The following is an 8,185-nucleotide window of genomic DNA, read 5'->3' as shown; positions in this document are numbered from 1 at the left end:
GATGTGTATAACAGAAACTTTCAAGCTTTATAACTCGAGATTTACTTAACCAAAAAACCTTTTATCTATGTGTTTTGGAAAGCTCTCGAGATGATCTACAAGAATGTGTAATAAAAAGTAGAGGGTTCCATTTAAGAAATAAAAGGTAACCTTCACATGACCTTCGAGCAACTATTCAAGGTTACACTAATGACACCACCTTATGTCCCCCTGAAAGCCATATAACTTTTGTCTGAAACATTTTTTTCTAAGATCAAAAACAAAAAAGTTATTTGGGGTGGGACATTAAAATGGGACACTCTGTATATTATACAATATATTGGAAAATTTTTTTATATTATATAATTTTATTATTTCAAAAAATACTGAATGTATACATTTATTCATACAAACGTATTATATATGATAAAACATTGTGTAATATAATTTAATAAGATTACATATTCATAGTAGTGCGTTGAATTTTGAATTGCATATTGTTTACATTGTTATCTAGCTATTTATATCATTCAAAATTTTAATATTAAATGATATTTATTTCTTACAAGTGTTTAAAAAATTTTGATAACGTCGGTCATCAGTACCATGGCAGTCAATGTGTTAATAATTTCATGTTTCGACCTAGAATAATAGAGGATTCTCGCATGTTATCGCGCTGAGCTGTTGTTGCGTCAGACGCGCGTTGACACGCATGTGGCCGAACGATCGTCGTATCGTGTAACGAGATATTCGCAGATAATCACCTGAAGATCTTTTTCGAAGATCTTTTCTAGACGAGACACATCATTCGCGGGATCGGAGGAGGCCTCACAAGGAGGCACGTTCATCCCGTGATATCTCATCCAATCCTCCTCTGCATTTTGCGTAATTTGAGTCTGTGTGTCGTCGCGTAAACTTACACACGGTCGCGCGGCCCGACTTTAAAAGGAATCGTGCTAGATATTCGGCATAGTGATAACACACGCGCGTGCACATTTCCTCTTCGGCAATGTTACTTCTTTGATGATGTTACTTCAACAATGTTCGTTAGTTTTAAAGAATTGCGAAGCGTATGTTTATAGGGCGTACGCCCTATAAATCGGAACTAATTGGGGATCTCGATGACTTATTGTGACAAAAGTCGCGGCGCGCTTTAGACCCGGTGCCCGTTCGCAAAAGCGGAGAATCGGAATTCCAAAAATTTCAAAAATTTCAGTTCCTAGTATACCGTGACATTCCTTGTTGTTTGGGAACGAAAAGCAAGAATCACACGAAAGTAATGTGAAAATCACGCGAAACTGACCATTAGTCGTCAACATAGAAAAATAAACATGTCTAGATCTAAGAATAAAAATAATACTACAATATATACTATTTAACTATAATATACATACATATACAATATATATATATATATATATATATATATCGATAAAGCGCAAATTAAAATGCATATAATTTACAAATTAATAAAATGAATAACAAAGCGATATATAGTTTATAGTTTATAAATATGTTTCAAAAACATTCACATCGTAAGTATTAGCGTATTATCATCATATTAGTGTAATTGTTACATATATAACAATAATGATTATAAACACGTATTTATTTTATTTCTTTCAATTTTGGTCGAGAATTTTTAGTATTTCTTTTCTTTGCGACATATCAGCCCGGCTGCCGAAACGGCTCGGAGTCGCTTTTAGAAGTTCGGAACGTTAAAATAAACGTTGACCCTTCGTTTCTCTCGCCACTACGATTCTCGTGCGAGTTCTATGCTCTCTCTATCCCCCTCCCTTTTTCTTTACAAAAATCACCCTAATACTTAAGAATTGTTGAAGGCAACAATCTTTAACTTCCAACCTTGACCTTGTCGATTAATCGATTGAACTTAATTGAATTTATTTGGCATAAGTAATTGGGGATTGAATGAAACCGACTTGAAAAATTTAACTAACAATGAGATTCACGCGGCTTGATCAGCACATCATAGAAGGAAGAGGCGAGTGGATAAAAATGAGATTTGTATCTCATAGCCAAAGTTCTATTCTTTATAACTATACTTTATAGCTATGTGATACACTTTCTTTACTTAAAATGAAATAAATAAATACACAATGTCTGATTTAATTATAAGTGTATATACTCAATTATTTTTTAAAGTAATAGTTATAAAAAATTTGTCAAATATATATAAAAATTATTTTATTTAAAGAGATCTATCTATATAATAACTTAAACACAAATTTTAAATTATTTTTCAATGTTTTTAATGTTTTATTTTTTTTTATAGAATAACATTTATTTTATTATAGTATTTATTGTGTTAAATATTTTATAAAAAAATTCAATAATGTGCAATAAAGTATAATTTACGTAATCGTTTATGAAATGTTGTCATTTGCTTTTAGGCATAAAACCACATGAATAAAAAAACAAAATATCTTAAATAAAAAATGTTTATTAATCTTCATTACTTAAATTACTGTTAAATATTATTAAGATTAAATGGATGAACATTTTTTTATTATTGATATTTTGTTCTTATTAAATGTTTGGGAGAAAAAAAGAGAAACAATAAAAAGTACTGTGTTCAAAAACAAAAACGAATATTATGTTCAGTATAAAGCATGTACAAAAAACAAAAATCAAATCTTTTTGTCCGTCTTTTTTTCTCTAACATCCGATTACACGCCTATTTCATTTCAAGACAACATGGTACGCCTTGCAAAGAGTGAAGATCTACGATCGGGGAAATAACACGTTTATTATATCATACCGATTTAAATGATCCTCGAGCACGTGGTAGGCATCATGTGCGTCTGGCGATTGGTAAACTTCTTCGGAATCGTGTCGGCTTTAAAGAAAGAAAAAGAGACAGAAACAAACGGTAGTAAAAAGAAAGAAGAGAAACGAAAGATCGCGCGAAACGTCAACCACGGGTCGCTTCGGGAATCAGCCTGCCGATCGCGACGTCAGGCGTAAACTAAGGAGGCGACCGGGAATGAGACACACGAAACAGGCCGAAAAGTTCCAAGCGCCAAAGAACTTGCGTGGCACTAGGCGCCGACAACGCGTACAAAAACGCATTAAGTTAAGCGCGGAACTCAGACGAAGTCAGCCAATCGCGATCGAGAATTTTGAAACGAATAGACTCATTTTCTCAGGGAATCCTCGATTGCGATTGGCTGACTTGAACAAGTTCTAATGCGTTTTTGTGTGCGTCATCGACCTCACGAAAGACAAACAGAGAAAGAGAGAAGAAAAAGAGAATGAAGAAAAGAACAGACGGGAAGAGGGATGGAGAGAGGAGAGCATGGAAAGATAGAGGCGGAGTGATAAGACTATAGATCGGCGCGTGAATAGTCGTGACCATACGATACGCACGTGAATTCGGATCGCGTGGCGCGACTCCCAGTTGATTTCTATGCCCTGAGATCACAAACTTTTCTATCTATACAGGGTGTTTCAGAGATGAAAATCCTAGTATTAAATGTTGAGACTACAATAGTTTTTAAATGGGAAGTTTAAACATGGTCAATCGGGTTATTCAAAATTCGTGCGTTAATTCAGATCCATTGATAGTAAAGATGCTCTTAGATAATTTATGTTTCTGGAAAACTTTTCTTGTTTATTTAACTAACTATGTATGCTAAAATTAAAATTGTAATCTCAACGTGTTGATAAAATTGTCGTCTTTAAATGATTGCAAGAATCTACCATTAACAAGTAATGCGATAAGGACACCCTGTATAATACACTAGATGCGTGTACTTCTCATATTTAATTGTATATTCGTATACTTTAAAACTTTACTTTAAAACTTTAAAATGGTTGGAACAAGTTATTTTTAAAAAGTAACTTGTTTACTATATTACTCGTTTAATTCATTAAAAAAAATAATTCGTTAATGTTATCGTTATCCAAAGAATATCAAGTTGTTATAATTTCCATTACTTTTTCACCGAATTTTTTGATGACTGATTTCTTTTTTAAATTATCTAATTGATCAGTTTAATCTGTTTAATATGATCAATAACATAATAATTTCTTCTTTTAAAATTCATTTAAGCACATTCCATATACGTACATAGGTACAAAGTGATGATTATATTTGTTATCGTTGCCTAAATAATATAATTGGGTTATCATTACCTAAAAAAAAGTAACTAACGGCGTTTAACAAGTAACGCGTTATTTTCCAACTCTATGTACTATGGATACTGCAAATAAATTACCAATGAATGTTTATATTCTGAATTCTGAATGCAATACATGACAATCTACTATTTCGTTAAATTTCAAGGTTTCCTTAATTATAGGTTCTCAAAGATTTCTGACAAAAATATACCGTCGAGATATGTAATAAACAGGTGTCGAAGTATACAAACAATTGTAATATCAACTATTAATTAAATCAAAATATTCTTTTCATTTCTTTCAACGTTAACTTTTATATAATTTATATAATAAAATATATTTCACATTATTAAGAAAATCTAAATGTTAATATTTTATTTTGCATTTCCTCAATTTTACCACTAGAATAACAATTTAATAATCTATAAATGTCATATACTGTACATCACTGAATATAGTATACATGTAAAGACATTTGATAAGCAACAGTATGCAGTCTAATGTATTATATGTATATGGCCGCGTATGTATGTATTGCTGCCGAAAACGCAGATGAAAGGAGACTGCAATGTATAAAAAAAGGGAGCGAAAGAAAAAAAAGAATTACGGAGAAAAGATTATCGAATCACAGATTCATCGTTTTCATAAATTTCAAGTATTCAAATTGGACTGAAATCGAAACAGAAGAAAGTTGTACGTAAAGTATACACATATACAGAGAAAATAGCGGGTATAAATGTAACGATGTAAACGTGAAAATGTTAGGAAACGCGAGTATCTTATCTGCGTAAATGTAACTACTCGAAGCGATAAGAAATAAATATCTATACTGTTCCTATGCAGCACACAGCATTCTAGCAATATTGAAGCAATGTTGTAATGTTGTTGTAATACTGACATTGACTTTCGTCTCATAAGGGTTTATAGTCGGTCTATTGTTGCCATACATTATTAAAAATCGGCAGATTCCTAATATTCTCATGTTTAAGATCCCCTTAATTGTTATTATTTTCATTATTCCTTCCCAAGAAAATCGAAAAAAAATTATATTGATGCATGTAAGTTACATCAAACTTTATCATTTCATCAGAGTGTTCAATGTGTCAATGTGTTACCTACGAATTATAGATATATCGAGAACTTGCATAGTTTTACTTTCGATATTCTACAGTGATAAATAATGTGACAAATATTGTTAAATTAAAGTTGACACCAATTACGTATAAAATTAATAATTAGATCGATTTTATTAATTATTAATATAATAATATTTATTGGAATAAATTATTAAAAATTATTATAAAATCGGGCTACGAGAAAAATACGTCTATCTTATTGTGTGGCTTAGGCAAGAGTGCCTAAAAATACGTCTATCTTACTGTGTGGCTTAGGCAAGAGTGCCTAAACTACACAATAAGATAGACGTATTTTTCTCGCAGCCCGATTTCGTTTGACATGATACGATCTTAGACTTCTCAAAAGTGTGGAAACTCAGCGTGTTCTCGTTAAGGTAGCGCCGAATCTGCTCAGCTTCTATCCGTTTAACGCACAGCCGTTACTATACATCAAACGTCTAAGATGAGATAAACGGAACACGCACGGATACGTACACGTGGTATTTAGACTTTATATTAAATGACGATTTATGATAGTCAAGTTCGTAGAACCGCGACAAACATAAGATTACATCTGCGCCATTAATGTCAATTTCAATTGTAATGTTAAGTTGTATATTGGCTGAGGATGGCTAAGTAGGCCAAAACGTCCCATCAATTTTTTATTTATTAAAATATTTTTAATACTAATTTAAACATCCAACAAGTATACTCGTTTATTGGTCTAACTCTTCTTTTACTTTATTGTTTTATACATACGAGCGATAATTATTTTATAACCCAACCAAATCAACTTAAAATTAATTAAATGTTCATGTAAAAACACACCTTGATTTATATACTGTCCTGAAAAAATACATTTTGGATTTGTATTCTGTATTAGATTATGATCACGTTCGTCTATTTATTTTAAGATAACATTATGTATGTTTTTCTAAGATTAGGATATAAATAAGATAAAGAAACCATTGTAAGACCATTCTCTACATAGCAACTGTGTTTTTCAATGGTCTCATTGGTCCTAAAAATTTTTTGACATATCTCTATTTTTTGATATAAATAGAAAACCTTTCGACTGCAGCAGTAGTAGAGTTCCTTACCAATAAGCACGTTATATAACAATACGAGTAAATTATAAGATTTATTGCATAGAATTGTCGAATAAAGTTATTTTTATGCAATAGTAATAATTCTCGTAAATCTCACAAGCTTGACGCAAAAAGTTTGTCGTGTTTGTCAAATAAATTAAATTATTAGAAACGAAGATAGTAACTTTATTCATTAATCTTTAAACCACCACATCCAAAAAAATTACACTATCACAATGTCGGTCTGACAAATCGCTATTATGCTCTCGCTAATTTTATAAGTTAATTATAATAAAAATGTATGTTTTCTGAATATCTGTGATGGGGAAAAGGAAAACTATTTTTTAATGTGAGAGTTAACAAAACAATCTCATATACAATAGAAATAAAATATATTTAAATGATAACAAATAAACAAATTGTTGACAAGTAACGTTTCAATAGCGATCTGTGAAACCGATATAGTGGTTTAAAGATTAAAATCGAAAGTAATTGTTTTGGTAACTTGCTAGTTTTTTTCACATCTAGTTTCAAAAGCAAGTTTCTCAACTCTATTTTTTGAATTTTTTGGCGATTTTATGTAAACAGAATTTATAATAGAACAACATATTAGACAAACATTTTATACCAATCTAAAAGCGAATTCGAAAGAAAACCATCGAATATATGAATAAGACAAACAGCAGAAGTCTACGGGCGATGTGTTTGTAGCATTGTAAAAAAATATAATATATAAGTTATTTAATGATCATAAGGCTCATTTTACGTAAAAGTCAGTTCGCGAAGTGGAAAGACTATCGACTAAAAATGAGAAGTCCAATTAGTTCAAGTGCTTTGCCGCATCCGAGTTATGAATCAGCTAATCGATCTATTGACTGACTAACCTACTTGAAGATGCACGAACATTTGGAAATCATGCATGAGCTGCGCAACGATACGAGCGATTGTCCACGTACCACGGAGGCTTAATCTCCATCATATTACACGAGGGACTTGCAGCTTTCAACGCGAGCAACTCCGCAGTCTTAACCGATGACTGGTTGTGACGTGTCATTGACGCAGCTATGTACGACGATGATAACGCTGGATAACGCGACCGGCCGAGTGACATGCGCCTGATGCACCGGCAATGTAAATTCTGCCCCACGTGTCTCGCTCTCGCATTCAGCATTCTCCTACTTCTCCTCTTTGTCTTCTACTTTTCATTTGGATTGTGGATTCTTGATCGATCTTCAGGAATCCACGGCATCACGATTTATCGTGTTTAACATTGGAAAACGCGTCTCGGTCGCGTTACATAATATCTCGCACGGACAACACAGATTATCCAAGCAAATAGATTAGCAACTCTCCGAGTTTGCCTTGGAATAGTGTTTTGAACGCCACCTGGGCGAACATACGTAGCAAACTAATATTCAATATGGCTACCTCTAATACGGTATATTTATTAGAGAATCTCTTAGACTTCTTAAAGACATTTAACATTGATTTATTTGATTAGTGATTAATTATCTTTTTTTAGTATTAATATTTCAAATAAATAATTAATCATTAATTAAATAAATCCAGTGTTAAATGTTTCTAAGGAATAGTAAAATTAATTATAGAAAACAGAAAAAGTTGCAATTATAATTAAAGTTATAAACCTAAAAATAAAAATTACATTAATGGTATAATTAAAACATAACAGTCATTATTAAATAATAACTTAATAATTGCAACTTTAATAGATAAGAATGTGGATAGTGTAAAAGGATACTGTAAAGGGAGGGTTGTATGTCAGGAATGAATCCTCCTCGTGTCAGGAAATCAGGTTGATAGATAATTCCACTAGCCAAAATAGAAGAAGGCAAACTAGACTTA

General features: G+C 31.9%; 1 protein-coding gene across 2 annotated transcripts in view; it reads right to left on the bottom strand.

Annotated features, from left to right (window-relative positions):
* The window catches only part of LOC105449818, a 28,595-nt gene extending 20,436 nt beyond the window's left edge, over positions 1-8,159 (bottom strand). For both annotated transcript variants that reach the window (XM_011689199.1, XM_011689200.1), the window contains exon 1: positions 7,207-8,159. The gene's annotated coding sequence lies outside the window, so the exon portion shown is untranslated. The remainder of the gene's footprint in view (positions 1-7,206) is intronic.
* Between the last annotated feature and the right edge of the window lie 26 nt (positions 8,160-8,185).

This window comes from Wasmannia auropunctata, unplaced genomic scaffold (genome assembly GCF_000956235.1).
Source record: "Wasmannia auropunctata unplaced genomic scaffold, wasmannia.A_1.0 LD336071.1, whole genome shotgun sequence".
Taxonomy (NCBI): Eukaryota; Metazoa; Arthropoda; class Insecta; order Hymenoptera; family Formicidae; genus Wasmannia; species Wasmannia auropunctata.
This window is presented reverse-complemented; position numbering and strand designations above follow the sequence as displayed.